Genomic DNA, 16141 nt, shown 5'->3' with positions numbered 1-16141 from the left:
TAATAAAGGAAGGTAGAATAGTAGATAGTATGTTGGCTATATAGCTTCCAATTTCTTATTACTTGAGTGTGACCTTGAAAAGTGAACCAATCAATCAACAAGCATTTATTAGGCATCTAGTCTGTGACAGGCACTGGGCTAACTCCTGTGGATACAGTCCCTTTTCTCAAGAAGCTTACATTCTTTAATCACTTTTTTCCAGATCAGGTTACTCTTTTTCATCAATATAGGGGATATAGGGACTACTCACAAGCATTATCTCACAGGAACTTTAACCTATTCAATTTTTTACCTATACCAACTTGCTCCTGTGTAGATGATCTGGTGTCCCCTATTCCCAAGGACTCCCCATATTAATATCAAACTACTTGTCAGAACTCTCAGCACAGAGTCTGTCAACTTCACCTACCCCTGGGTTGGGATTAAAAGTGTGGGCCACAAAACCTGAAGAGTTTGCATTCTAACATTTTTTTAGATCTACAAATCTTATTTGAATGACAGCTACTAAAACAAGCTATGTTCATCAGTTTAAAATGCACATTTAGGAGTCTATGCAGAATAAATGGGGCAACTAAGTGGCACAGTAAATAGAGTAAGCAAGCTTGGAATTAGGGGAACTCCTCTTCCTGGGTTCAAATCTGGCCTCAGATACTTTCTAGCTGTGTGACCCTGGGGCTTAGCACTCTTAGAAAAATGTCCAGCACTCATAGAAACTACATCCAAAACCTTGGCAAATTACTACCTTGCCGGCCTCAGTTTCCTCCTTTGTAAAATGAAATGAAGAAGGAAATGGCAAACCAACCCAGTATTTTTGCTAGGAAAACTCCAAAAAGGGTCACAAAGAGTTGGATACCACTGAAGTGACTGAACAACAATAATAATGAAACAGAACCAATACAAGGGAGTTAAACACAAGGGGAAAAAATGCTTAAAAGTAGGAAAAGATTTACAGGGAAGTCATTTAACTTCTTTGATCTTCTGATTCCTCTAAGAATCATAATTTCTCTCAATCTCTAAAACAAAGGTTTTGAACCAAGAAGAACCTGAAATTCCTCCCAGTTCTATGATCTATGATTCTGTAATCCTTACATAGTTGTTGTTCAATTGTGGATCCTAGCATACCAATACTGTTCATGGGGTTTTTGGGGCAAAGATAATGGAGCACTTTGCCATTTCCTTCTCTACTAGACTAAAGCAAACAGAGATTAAATAACTTCCCCAGAGTCACCATAGCCAGTAAATATCTGAAGCCAGTTTTGAACTTAAGTCTTTCTGACTTCAGGCCCAGCACTCTATCCAGAACCACCTAGCTGCCTCCTTACTCTACTCAACTATAATTTGAATTTTTCTCCCAACACAAGGCTTAAAAATTTCTCTATTAAAACTCTGATCAGAGTTTCTCATTAGCATTTAACCCCCAATAGACTGTGAACTTCTTGACTTTTATCTTTCTTCATACCTCCAGTGCTTAGCACCAGACCTGACACATAATAGATACGTAATAAATGCTTATTAATTGACTAATTAGAACTGTGTTAGGACAACCTGAGAGCAATTATAAATATCTTCAAAGCAATGTTAACTTTTTGTCCACTAACATTTCTATTCACATAGTTTGATTGAGCCTCCAATTCTGAAACAGGAAGAGAAACTAGTTCCATAGCTCAACCCTGCTATGTAGTACAATTTTCAGTAAAAGGAAGGGAGAAGATCTCCTTTTAGTAGGAATTGAACAGGGGTATGACTCAGGAAATTGTTTTTATGGCCTGTCTTCACATATGTGTGCCAAAAAGTCCTGTCCTGGTATTAATCTGTTTTGGAATTTACAAGGAGTTGTGAAAAGTAGAGAGTTAAACTTGAGAGTAATATAGGTTTCTTTGCCTTGTTTTGTTATTCTTTAGTGGGCTAAGTGTTGAAGGGCTAATTCTCCGTATTACTAACTTTATAGTTGGTTGGATTAACAAACATAGAGAGGATAAAAACCATTACCTTCAACAGAAAGATTCTCAACTCAGCAATTTGAGGGTGGTTGTGCTAAGACTGAAAGTGTAGGGAAAAAAAGGCACAATTAACATGACACATTAGAAGAAATTTTAAAAACCCTCAGTTTTTTTGAAGTATGTGTTCCCCATTTTCTCTTTTTGTATTGAGAATCAAGTTATCATTTATTTCCTCTTTGGTAGTTTTAGACTCATTTTATTTTTTTTTCATTTCACTATTAAGTTATCCCTTCCACTTTGTGACTTTCCCCATCAAGATTTCAATATAACATGGGTAGATATAAAAAATTAAATGGAAATGTCGGGGGAGTTCTGTGGAAACCGCAGATGGAACACAACGGCCAGCAGATGACAGGGACAAGTCAAGAAACTCAGAAATGCATAAAATATATGTATGATATTATATAATATGATATATTTTATCTTTTAATGCCATAGTAATTTAGACTTTTTATCTGGCATGAAGAGAAGAGCAAAAAATTTTACATGAATTTTCCATATCACATGGAGTGCTGAAACTATCATCCCTATGATTTGGAAAAGATAACTATAATTCATTTATTGGCTATGTTAGTACTGACTATGTTAGTTCTTCCAATGAGGTTAGATAGTTATGAAACATGTTATAATCTCCAAAGAATCAAAGTTACAAATATCCCAAAGGGCAATGGAGAGATAGTGGACATGACATATCAACCCTGGCTCACATTCAAGAAATAGCCTAAAAGATAATATCCAAGAAATGTATGATCAGAAATGGATTTAGGTAGTTCATGTGAGGAGAGACAAAGGAAAAACAGATGCACCATCTAAGCAATGCACTGGTATTCACAGAATGTTAAAAGACATGGAGAAAGACCTCTAACCATGGGGAATACTCTCTGTGGAGACTATATGGGAGGATATGGACAAAAGTCTCATAGGATGGCAAAGAGTGGATGGGAGCACCCACATCATTGACATCAGAGAGCTACTGAAAAAATGAAGTGTAACACTTACTATGGCAGCTGCACTGTCCACGGAAACAGTTGCCATGTAAGGAATCTGGCACTGCTCCTTGGTGTTTGGCTAAAACTCTACTTCAGAATACAATCATATGCTTTGCATTTCCTTAATGTGCTCTATTCTGGAATTTTCTGTAAGAGTTGTTTGTTTTGTTCTATGCCTTTTTACTTTAACCCTATTTCATAAGGTGTAACCCTCCCTAATCATTTTCTGGATTGTTAATAATTTTTTCTCCCCAATGTATTTTGGACCTTAGTCCAACATTGTCTTTTATTTTATCATCATTATCATCTTCTTCTTCATCACTAACATTTATCAAAGGTTTACATTTTAAGGTTTACAAAATCCTTTATAAATATTATCTCATTTTATCCTCCTCACAGCAAGTCCAAGAGATAAGAGCTAATATTATCCCAATATTATCCCTATTTAACAAATAAGAATTTATACATTCTCATCTGAAGCAATTCATATTTGAATCATGTCCATATAAATGAAATGTTCAGCTAAATTGTCATCAAGAACTGTGATTTTTTTTACATAGTTAACCAGTATAAACAATGCATAACAAATCTGTTGAGCTCAGGATGGTGTTCAAACCCTAGCTTCCACATTTACTAACCAGACCATCATAGGGAAGTCACTAACTCTGAGCTTGATTTCCTCACCTATAAGATGAAGGCATTAGACCAGGTAATCTCTATTGTCCCAGTTATAAAATTATATGAGTGTATAGTGTTTAACTAGCACATTGACATGAATAACTTAATATTCCAATTGCTTCTTCAATGGCTCTTTAATTTACAAGTGGTTAAAAAAAAAAAAAAAGCATTGAACCAGGAGTCAGAGAACTTGGATTTTCATTTCAGCTCTGCAGTAAATAACTATGACCTTCAATAAGTTACTTAATATACCTGGGTCTCAGTTTCCTCATTTATAATGTAAGGGAGTTGAACTGTCTGATTTCTAAGACTGCCTTCTAGTTCTAAAATTCTGTGATCCTACTACACAGCCGCTTCTTTCCATTATTCTCCTTTCATAACCCTTCCACCTTCCATTTATATCTATTCATGTTATCTTTCCCTATAGATTCTCATCGCCTGATTAACATAGGAAGGAATGTGCAGTAGTGTATCATTTTCCAAAAAGCAGAACCATGGTGGCATTTTTCATATGCTCTTAACATTGATATGACTAAAAATGCAAAAAATAACTAAATTCCATTCTAGACTAACTTTCATTTATATTTTCTTTAGCAAAAGATGAAAGATAAATATTTTGCACTTTTCTTATCTGTAAAAGCAACTATCTCCAGAGTTGTAAGGATAAAATGAGATAAAACATATAGAGCTCTTTGCAAACCTCAAAGCGCTATATATGTGTTGATTATTGGAATTTAAAAGAAAAGGATTCACTATGGGAGACATTCAGCAGCAGCCTGATTATCTCAGAAGCTAAAGTTATAGACAAATGATACTAGTGTGGACAACACAGCTGCTCAAGGAGCCAGCTGTTATTCCTGTTGGCATACAAGTGCAATGATTATCATTGCATTGATGTCATGAAATACTGGAAAAAAGATCCATGTAATATATATCAACTGGAAATAGGTGATTTTATGTCAGTGCCAATGTAATTTTATTAATTTTATGTAATTAGTTCCATTCTTATTCTCCAATCATGGGAACGAATGATAAATGGAACAAAAGGAAACATACCTTCTTATTTCATTTCATTTTTGTGACAGCAAATATTTTCATGGTCTTGAAATTGTGATTATAGGACAACTAAGCATCCTGTACTGAATAATGACACATATATAAATAAACTAAAGCAGGTTCTGCAGGTGCCTAATTCACTAATACCCCATCGAGAACAGCTAATTTTCCCAAGTCCTGTAGCTGAACACCAGGATTTTTTCTAAGTATTTATTTTAATTTAATTTATCAAGTTATTTATTTATTTGGGTTTTTTTTATTTATTATATATCTGCTATATATTCAGGGACTATGTTAAGCTCTATATTATTTCATTTGATCCTCACAATCTCCCTGTGAAGTAGATGCTATTATTCTTCCCATTTTCTATGTAAGGAAATGGAGACAGACAAGTTAAATGACTTGGCCATAGTCACAGAGCTAGTAAGTGTCTAAAGCCAAATTTGACTTCAGGCCCTCCTGACCAGAGGTCTAGAACTTAATGCATACCACTTGGCTACCTCCCTGTCTTTGATCAATTTTCTCATTATTTCAAAAACAGCTACTTTATTTTTAAAGAGATATTGTGGCCTGGGCTAGCACAAATTAAGTACCTATTATTTGCATATCAATTACTAGACACTATGAGGGATGGGAGTAAAAGACAAAACAAGCTATTTCTGATGTCAAAAAATTTACAGTACAATGGGGAAAAAATTATGAAAAATTAAAAGAATACAAAATCACATTTGACAAAATTGGAAAGAGATAATGTAGATAAACAGAAGAAATAATGATCAGTCTAAATCATACTTTGATGGATTTAGGATTTTATTGTAGATACTCTTAGCAATAATACAGATTACAATCCAGGTATGACTTTTCTATCAGGGCAACACTTTTTCAGTCCTATTATATGTCCTAATTCTTTTCCCTTAACACAACCCATTCAATTACTTCTCCTATCTCAAACCCCTCTGCAAAGGGAGCTCTAGAATGGTGTTCACACATTCAGAAGCTGTGGGATGAAATCACAAGCTTCCAGACAAGAATTGTAATGGCATGTATACCCTCTCAAACCCTGACTAACTGTAAGGCTTCAGAGATTTCCAGTCCAGTTCTAAGGGCATTGTGAGCTCATGAATTATAGTCCAGCCTACTTTCTAAACAAAGGGGCTTTAGCTCACCATTCAGATGTTTGGATGAAAAAGCAGGCGCCTTCTGAGGTCTTCTCGGAACAACAACAACAAAAAAAGATTGGCACAAAGTAGGTCTTACAACAGGGAATGGAGCATTTATAAAGTTCTTCTTTTCGACTCTTCTTTAACCAGCCAATAAATAAATGGTTTCGTCCTATTAAAATATGGAGGGGAAAAAAAAGATGAATGCAAACAGTAACCTCTACCTCCATTCTCCCCTGCTGCCTTCTCAGAGAAAGATGCAATTGTGCACTTAGTCCCTGGTGTCCACAATATTTTCCTTGGGTCCATTTTTTGAATATGCTTTCTGCACAAAGCCAAACTAATAAATAGGAAAGTTAAAAAATATAATCAACATGTTACATTTATGCTGTTGTAGATTTTCCAAACACAGGGAAAACAAGGGATGGGTGAAAGGAAGCAAATTGGCCAAAGTGAACAACTTTTTTTTTGCATAAAACCAATGTAAAATAGGACTGTGGATCTCTATTTGGCAAAAACTAATGTGGAAAAAGCTATTTTTGAAGGAAATATCATCATCATAACTAAATATTTCTTGAGCACTTTATATGCAAGACTTATACTTAGTACTTTATAAAATCTGCTTTCTAGTTAATATACTAAATAAATACCTTTGTTCTTTTGGGTCCCTTCTCACATTTAATATATTCAGTGAACATATAAAAATATTTTTAGCTTATCAATTGGATTACAAATATTGTGTCCAGTAGAAACCTAACAAAACTTCAAATTCATTTAATTTTTCTACTTGAAACTAAATTACTATCCAAATGATAGTAATAAAGGAATAAGTGTGTCCAGCCTCATCAGACATTGCAAGAAACCCATTAGGATTTGCCAATTGAGAAATCCCCTATGATAAAAGGACACTAACACAATGAACACTTAAATTTAGAAATACCTTGGTGTGAAATCTACCTCTCCCACTCCTATGTGACCATGGGCAAATCATTCACTCTCTTTACTCATCTATAAAATACCTGTGGTTAGCTACCTCACAGAATTGCTAAAAAGATTAAATGAGATGCTGTATAAAACACTTTGTAAAACTTTAAAATGTCACATAAATGTCAGTTACTACTGAAAAATCTTTGGAATGACTTCAATATTTTTCTATCAAAGTAAAATTGGCTTTGTTCTGAAGCAAGTAGTCATTTCATACTACTAATTTTTACTAACTTGATCTGATTCTTATCCAATCCAAGATCAAATCTTTACTTCTATGGGAATCCATGAGAGTTAGGACCAGTTATCCCACAATTGTAGAGAACAGCAACAATAGTGATGAAGAAAAAGTTAGCCTTGCTTAGGATTGCAGAAGGAGGCTATTGTCATGCAAAACCAGAAAAATATAGAGTGATACCTAGTGTTTTTTTTTAGAATGAATCCTAATCTGACTTATTAATAAATTAAATGTATTTTCAGAGGATTTATATGTTTTTTGGAGTTTTGACATTTGTATTTTTATTATTTCTCTGTAAGTCTAACTCTAGAATGTAGCTATTAAAGTCCTCTTTCTCTGGGCCTTATTTGGCTATGTCATCCCAAGCATAAGCATGTTTTATTACCATTTCTGAACTGGACCTATTTATAACGAATTGGAACTGGTATGTTGTATGTCACATTCATTCAGTTCAGATGAAAAAATACACTGAGACCAAAGTCTTCACTGCCATTTAAAGGATCTTAACCTGGTCATCATATGCACCATTGCCTTTATCTCTGATTTTCCTTCTCACCTCTTGCTTCAGCTTTTAAAAAGTCACCACTTGTCCCACCAATTTCCTAATTTTAACTCTGTACCTATATAAAACATATATACAAATATAATCATAATACATGACAGAATATACAAGGGATCATAAATACACAGGTAGTTCCAAAGGAAGAGATTATTCCTTGCTTGGAAAATCAAGGTAGCTTTGAGCCCAGCTTTGAAGGATGAGTATGCTTTCAGCAAATGAAGATGAGAGAGCATGGGGTTAGTAGTAGATGATAAGGAAAGGCATGGAGACAGGAAAGTCTGGTTCTGGTGCAACATTCATGAGGGGAGAACCTGTGTCTTATCTATACTTGGTATCTTCCCTGGTACCTAGCATAGTGCACCGTATATAGCAAGTGAACTTAATAAATATTTGTTGAATGAATGTAGTAATTCAGTTGACTGGAATCAGAGCCAGGACTCAGGGTAAGCAAGGTAGGCAGCTTCTTAAGATGCAAAATAAAAAGGAGTTGTTCAATCAAGGCCACATTTTAATATCATCCCTAATAAATGCACAAAATATCAATGTCAAAAAAAAGTTTCCTCTGGCCTACAGGTATTTTTTTTTATCAGAAGTCAGGTCCTATGTGTTATAATGATGCTCATGAAAACTCCAGTAGGTAGTAAGAACCCAGGAACCTAATTTTCAAACACTGGGGATTGTAACATTTAAACACTACATGGGGGGAGTAAATGCTTTATATTGGCTCTGACTAGAGTCTGAGGAAACAAAGAGGAGGAACAGAGGACAGAATAATTTTCCTATATGCCAAACTGTTTAGTGCAACTATTAATTAAATATTTTTGTTTTTATTTTGACCAAGAGAGTGGTATTAGATGTGCTCTAAGAGGATTAATCTAGAAGTAATGTAAAAGATTGATTTGAGTGAGAGAAAAGACTTTTGCCCTGGGATCCCATGTTTGGAATATAATCTCTTCTTACTTCTGACTCTAAGAATTCCTTTGTAATTGTTCAATCATTTTGGTCATGTCCAACTTTTCATGACCCCTTTTAGGATTTTCTTGACAAAGATACTGCAGTAGTTTGCCATTTTCTTCTCTCATGTTACAGATTAGGAAACTGAGACAATCAGGGATAAATGACTTGTCCAATTTTGTGCAGTTAGTAAGTTTCTGAGGCAAGATTTGAACTCAGGATGATAGAAGCTAAATCTTCATGACTTGCATACTTATTGTGTATCTAATTTATATTTTAATGTATTTAACATCTACTGGTCATCCTGCCATCTAGGGGAGGGGTGGGGGGGTAAGAGGTGAAAAATTGGAAGAAGAGGTTTGGCAATTGTTAATGCTGTAAAGTTACCCATGCATATATCCTGTAAATAAAAGGCTATTAAATAAATAAATAAATAAATCTTCATGACTTTAAGCCAAGCACTCTATCCACTACACTATCTAGCTCCCCAACTAGGTATACATACCACTTCCAAAAAGACCTATCCTGATTTCCCCTGGCTATTGATGTCTCCCCCTAAAAATTGCCCTGTACTCATTTTGTATATATTTTATAGAAGGTTAAGTTCCTTGAGATCAAGGACTATGTTACTTTTGCTTTTGCCTAGTACAGTTCCTATCACATAGTAGTCACTTAATGCTTGTTGATTGATTGGTGGATGGAAGGGACACAGTAAAGTGGTTGTGCTAATATTCTAGGTAGGAGGTAATATGATCATAGAGTGGGATGGTGGCAGTGATACAGGAAAGGAGGGGTTGGTTAAAGAGACTTTTTGGAGATAAAATCAACTAGACTTGGCAACTGATTAGATGTATAGGGGATGAAAGAAGCAGAAGGTGCCAAAAATGACTCAGAGATTTCAAGCTTGTAGACTGGGAGAATGTGTTGCTTTTAATCAAAACAACCAAGATGACCAACACTAGAGGAATGGTTAAATGAATTGAGACACATCAATATAAGAAAAACTATAAATTATCGAGCTTGATCTATTATAAAGAAAAAAAATGTTTAAAAAATCTGGAAAATATGTAAGAATTCAGACAAAGAAAACAGACAAGAACAGTATACATACTACAACTAAAATAGATAGAATATGTCTAAGAATATATATAAAAGGAAAAATATATATAAACATTTAATGCTGAATGGGTAAAAAGAAAATTTTAAAGTTGTTTAGTCATATCCAACTCTTCTCAACCCCTCTGGGGGTTTTCTTGGCAGAGATAATGTTTGTCATTTCTTTCTCCAGCTTATTTTACAGATGAGAAAACTGAGGTAAACAGTGTTGAATAACTTGACCAGTTTAAGTGACTGATCTTAAATTTGAACTCAGATCTTTCCTGCCTCCAATTATAGTGCTCTATCTATTGTATCCAGTGCTGCATCTATTAAAGGGATACAATATATTTGATAACGTGCTACAAGTATTTTGTATGATGAAATTCATGTCAAGTATGAATCGCTATAGAGTATGTTTAGTGGATTCCACTGATGTTTAAAATTAAGCTAATAAATATATTTTCTTTTAAAAGTTTTGTGGCAAAAAGGAGACTAAAAAAGGCTTGATATATTGAGAGGTTTTAAAATTTTATTTCATTTTTTTTCTTTTGCTTCCTTTTTGGGTTTGGTTTGGTTTTAAAATTATAAAGACTTGAGTATTTTATACCCAGATTGCAAGAGATACTTGAGAAAGACTGAAGACTTAAGAGTGAGAATAGTTAATAAGGAGGAAAAGGCATGTAGGAGAGAAAAGAGAGATAAAATCTGGACTATAAATCCATCAAAACCAAACTCCCCTCTATACATAAAGCCTTTGCCAATCTCTTGACTGGTGGTACATTCCCTATATTTAATCTTTTATATTTATTCGTATTTATTCTGTATATCTACAGAATATCCCAAAAATCTTAGTGCAGTTTTTTCAGAAATATAAATGCTAGAAAATTACCAAAAATTTTTGAAAGATTAATTATTTAAATTTTTTAAATATCAGTTTCTTATTAAAATTTTATAATTTAGTAAGAACTTTCATTAGCTCTTTCAATAACAAAAAAGGTTTGCATTTGTAATCTGAGCCATAAAACCATGTAAATAATGAGATTTTGATACATGTATAATAGTGTTGACATCACTCCACATGAAAATGTCTAAGGGAGAAAAATCAGGTGACCAACATAGCCATGTGAAAGAATTTTTACCCATATACTAATCTGAGAAAATGTTATCCAGAAACAGTTGCTTAAGATAGGCTGCCCCGTTTTGTTAAAATGAAAATAAAATTACTTAAAATTCATAAAACCAAATAAATGTTAAAGAAATATACATAATTAAATTTTCAAATTATATTTTTCTAAGTTTGTAGAATTTATACTGCTGAAACTAGTGGAGTTTAAAACTGCACTAAGACTTTTAGGACAGCCTGTAATTAAATATTGCCTTGTTGCCTTTTCAGAATTAAAAAAGTAAGAATTGTTTCTATCTTTATATCAGTTTCCCCAGTAAGGAGTACAATGTCTATCACTTAATAAATACTAGTTGAGTGACTGATGATATATATAAATTGTCCCTTCAAATTGGAATTAAGATCTTTGAGGGAAAGAGCCCTTTTTTTTTTTTTTTTTTTTTTTTTTTTTTTTTTTTTTTTTTTTTTTTTTTTTGCTTTTATTTCCCAGTACTTCTAACAATGACTATAGTAAATGCTTAATAAATAAATGCTTGTTAATTGATGAGTGGAAAGGAAAATATGAGCTAGAAACTAGAAAGGAAAGTGAATAAATGTGGAGACATTTTGATGTATAAACAAGGGAAAGTGAAGGAGCTTTACCAATTTCCTTTGGAGGAAATCTGCTAACAATGAACCTAAGGACTAAGGGTTTAGGAGAGCAGAAGATTGGAATAGTCACTGCACGTAATGTGATAGGGAGTTAATGAGATGAATGAGAGGACTGCCAAGAAGCAGTGAGGTCTCAGCTAAGGTTAACTAGAATGAATTTGTAATTGATCCAATGAGCCTGGTTTGGCAACTTTTTCCAATAGTGCTTGGAGGCCTAGGAATGCAAAAAACAGAAAGTGGGAGTATCCAAGATTCAGGAATGGCAAGGCTGATATGGGGGAAAGTCAAAAAGATGACAGTTTCTAGAGTGCTGGATACAGTCTCATTGATACCTCTGACTAGGATTAGTTAGGGTCCAAAGATAGGTGGGGAGGTAAATAAAATCAAAAGGGTTTTGATATGCTTGGAAAGTAGGGAGAGGATGATAAAATGGAGGCTTCAATGAGGTTGAAAGGAAGGAACAACCAGAATAAGGGGAAAGTAAGGTTATAATTCAAAGATGGAATTTCAGTTTGGAATCTCAAAGGTTTTAAAGTTCAGAGAGATGACAAAACCCAAGTTCAATGAAGAATAATGTAGTTACACAGGCCAAGAAACTCTGAAGTCAGATTGTTAGAGCCCCTTACTTCCCTAAATCCAAAATCCTATTTGTTCAAATACTGAATTTGAGACCAAACTCTGAATCCTGAGCTTCTTGATGGGAACTGAATTGGAAGTAACAGACACTATATGATAAAGAATGACCTCCTTATAGAGAACAAGTCAAAAGTTGTTACACAATTCTATCTTTTTTTTGAATATAAAATAAGCCATTTTTAAAAACTGCAGACACAAACTGAACATATTATATTGTTCTTCAACTTTACCATTATTGATTTCATTTTGCATATTGTATGAAAAAATTCCCTTCCTTAAAGGAAATCAAATTCATATGTTATAAGAGATTAGAAAAAATGAAAATGATAGAAAAGTACAAAAGATTAGTGTTTTAGTTTGTGGACTACTTTTGTTCCTTAATAATATTAGGCAAGAGAAGAAAAGGATGATATTTAGGGGTTTTTTGAGGTGATTGGGAGTGTGTCTTGTCCAGAGTGTCAAAATAAGTGTCAGATAATGGATTTGAACTCAGGTTCTCCTAATTTCAAGGCTAGTGCTCTATTCATTATACTTCTTAGCTACACCTTTTTTCCTTTTTATTTCCTTTTTGAGAAGGAGGGGAGAAGGAGGAGAGGCTTTTCATTATTTCCACTGACAGATACTATAAGGGCCACTGTAATTGTCTGGGTTGTGCTAAATGTAGAAAGAAATTTGCGGCACAAATTCTCTTCAACTGCAATTATATCTATAGAAAATAACCATTGGCCTTAGACTCTTTGCATGTTTAAAGACTACTTTCAAGACAGAACTTTTTACCTCTCAAATCATCTGGCATCTAACTTTTGCCATGATTTTACATTTCCTCAAATTTATAATTACTTATAACATTCATAAAAAGCATTTTATCATCTCCCCAAATTATTTCAATGTGTCAAGTGTTTTCAATTCTATTTATTATTCATAAGGACAAAGGCACATAAATCTGATAGGCACATAGATCTGAATAAAATTCATTTATTCTTATAAAACAAAGGGAATAATGAGAAGAATTGCTACCTTAATTCCAATAAGAAAAAATTAATTAAGGCAATGGGAAGCACTGAAAATATCAGAGAAAATGACCATGTCATCTTAGAGTTTTTAACAGCTAAAAAGAAGGAACATTGAATATAATGAGATGGGTACCTCCTACTCTAAGAAAGCAAATCTTAGAAATTAAAGAAAAATAGCTATAATTTCCTGAAGAAAAACACATAGGCAAACATGGCTCAAGAGCTACATTATTATTTTTTCGATCCTACATCATCTAGTTCAATCCTTCAAATATTATCGGCAAAGAAAAGAAGTCCCAGAGAGATTAGATACATTCTGACAATATAATGATCAAGGTTCTTGATAAGAAAATAAAAGAGAAGGTATCTAAGAAAACAATGTGACTACACAAGAAACTCTTTGATGAGCTTGGGTTAAAAAAGTTTTACAGAAGAGAAGGCAGAGAGCAAACCATGAAGAATATGAAAGACTGCACAAGGTTGCAAGAACAGTGCCCAGAAACTAAACTTGGAAAGAGCTTGAGGCTTGAAAGGCATATTAAACACAATTTTTAAAAAAAGTTCTCTTTTTAGCAATACTTGAAGTAAGATGGATAAGAACTGGACTGGAAAATTGCCTAAGGAATATATTGTAATGTTAATAGATGACAGACAATCCTGGATGAATCACCAAAAAGAATGGCTTTCAAAATATGAAGTGTAAAAAAAATATGATGAAAAAGAACTTGAAGCCCAAGAGAAAGTAAACCAGAATAGGAAAGGACCCAAGTATTGGTCAAGGCAACAGGCTTACATGGATTACAAACCAGGATTACATGGCAGATGGTATTGCAGAATTGGGTAATCTCTGAGAATTCATGGAGCATCCATAGGTTCCAGAAAACTGGAAAAGGGCAAAAGTCTCTCTTTTTTTTCCAAAAGAGGAGAGGAAATGAACTCTGAAAACTGTAGAGTAGTAAACTAGATATCAATGCCTGAGAGAATTCCAAAGCAGATCTTTAAATTGATGTCTTGTAATCACCTAGAAAGAGAAGTTATGTTACCAGGAATCAGCACAAATTCACTAAGAGTAAGTTAAATCATGCCAAACTAACCTTATTTCTTCTTTTTGATAGAACTATCAAAGTAGTGTATCAGGGGAATACTCCAAATGTAGCATATTTTGATGTAAATGGGTAATTTGACAAAGTATCTCATATTAGCTTTATAAGGAAGATGAAGTAATATAGGTAAGAACATAGTAAGTACAATTAGGTGGAATTGGGCTTATTAAAAGTGTTGAAGTAGAGTCATAATAACTGGTATTTAAATAATACTTTGCAGTACACTTTAATACACTGTTTCATTTGATCCTCATAAGAACCCTGTGAGAATAGAACATCATTATTATCCCTATTTTATAGATGAGTTACATATAAGGTTGTATTCCTAAGAAGGTCCTCAAGAGGAATTCAAATCCACATCTTCCTCATTATAATACTAGCCTTCTCTCTTTTTTGACATATCTGACTTGTCTTTGTTTCCTGCCACAAGTGCTTGTCCAATAATTTTTGATGCCCATAAGATCTATAGATGACACAGATAGAACTAAAAAATGTTTAATTTGGATAACTAAATCAAAATGAAAGCCGAAAATCAGTAAGATCAAATGTAGTACTAGTAAAACTTGAGAGTTTTAAAATACATACATATATGTATGTACATACATACATATATGCATAGAGAGAAAGGAGATAAAGTACTCATATGAAAAAGATCTGGAGGCTTGCGTCAACCACAAGCTCAAAATGAACCAAGGCCATGATTAATTTAACTTTAAAATAATTTAAGTCAACATAAAGCTGAACTGACAAAATAATTATGTTGTCAAAGGAAATAATAGCCCCATCATACTCTGCTCTGGATTGTTACATATAACTCTAATCATCATAACTTAAGAGGGAAACTGGCAAACTGGAGAACCATGGGAAAACAGGAAACTATATCATTTAAATAAATTCTTAGCCTGGAAGAGTCTCATTTTAACCTGGCATTACCATATCTGTCTCCAAATATCTTAAGAGCTGCGGAGAAGAGGGACTAGATTTATTGTGTTGTTCCAGGAGGCAGGACCAGGACTGGCTGTAACTTACAGAGAAATAGGCTTAAATTCAATAAAATAAGAACTTTTTGACTAGAGTAGCACAATCATGGAAAGGATTACCCAAAAAAGTCATCAGCTCCATGTAGAAATATTCAAGCTGGGTCTGGATTGGCAGCAATTCTGTCAAAAAGATTTTGAATCTAGGTTGGAAGATGTGCTAGATGCTCATTAAGTTCTATCCCAACTCATAAGATTCTAATTTAAATGTATTACTGACTAAGAGTTATATATTGGTTTCCCTTTTTCTGAAAAGCAAACACTTAGACCCTTAAAGCCTCATGCCACATTGCAGAGATGGCCCACCATGAAAGTTCTAGGTTCCGGGTTCAGTGAAACCTCCTTCTGTAAATGTGACTGTCCAACAGTACTTCTTCATTCTTCAGACTTGGCTAGGCAGTCTTCTGAGAACAGGATCTCTCATGGGATGTAGAGTATTTCCTGCTGCTGATCAGCAACATCTTTTCTTGCAGTATTTTGGCGGGTTTGTCCTTGTTCCCAGCCAGAATCAGGAAGTTCAGAAGCACATGAAAACAAACAATACTTTTTTTTAAAGTTTCACTTGACATATTCAAAGTTCAAAAAACAAGAGTTTGTAATTCTCATTTTTCCTAACTAATTATATCTTATATGACAATTCTTTTTTTTCCAGCTGATATTTAGAGCAGAAGTTTTGACCAGGCTTCAGGTGAAAGAAATAGGCAGATTTTAGTATGTTTGCAAAAAAATTATAAGTGATTGACTATATGATTTAGGAAGTTGTTTTAGGTAATGCCCAAGTTATTTTTATTTTTGTTTTTAAAATTTTGATTAAGACTGATGTTTCTTTACATGGGTCAGTTGGCAGAGAAGGAAAGAA

The 16141-nt window shown here is 33.8% G+C and overlaps 1 protein-coding gene across 1 annotated transcript in view; it reads left to right on the top strand.

Annotated features, from left to right (window-relative positions):
* PDE7B (phosphodiesterase 7B) overlaps nucleotides 1–16141 on the top strand; it is a 168482-nt gene that overhangs the window by 49724 nt on the left and 102617 nt on the right. The window lies entirely within an intron of this gene.

This window comes from Sarcophilus harrisii, chromosome 4 (assembly GCF_902635505.1).
Source record: "Sarcophilus harrisii chromosome 4, mSarHar1.11, whole genome shotgun sequence".
Taxonomy (NCBI): Eukaryota; Metazoa; Chordata; class Mammalia; order Dasyuromorphia; family Dasyuridae; genus Sarcophilus; species Sarcophilus harrisii.
This window is presented reverse-complemented; position numbering and strand designations above follow the sequence as displayed.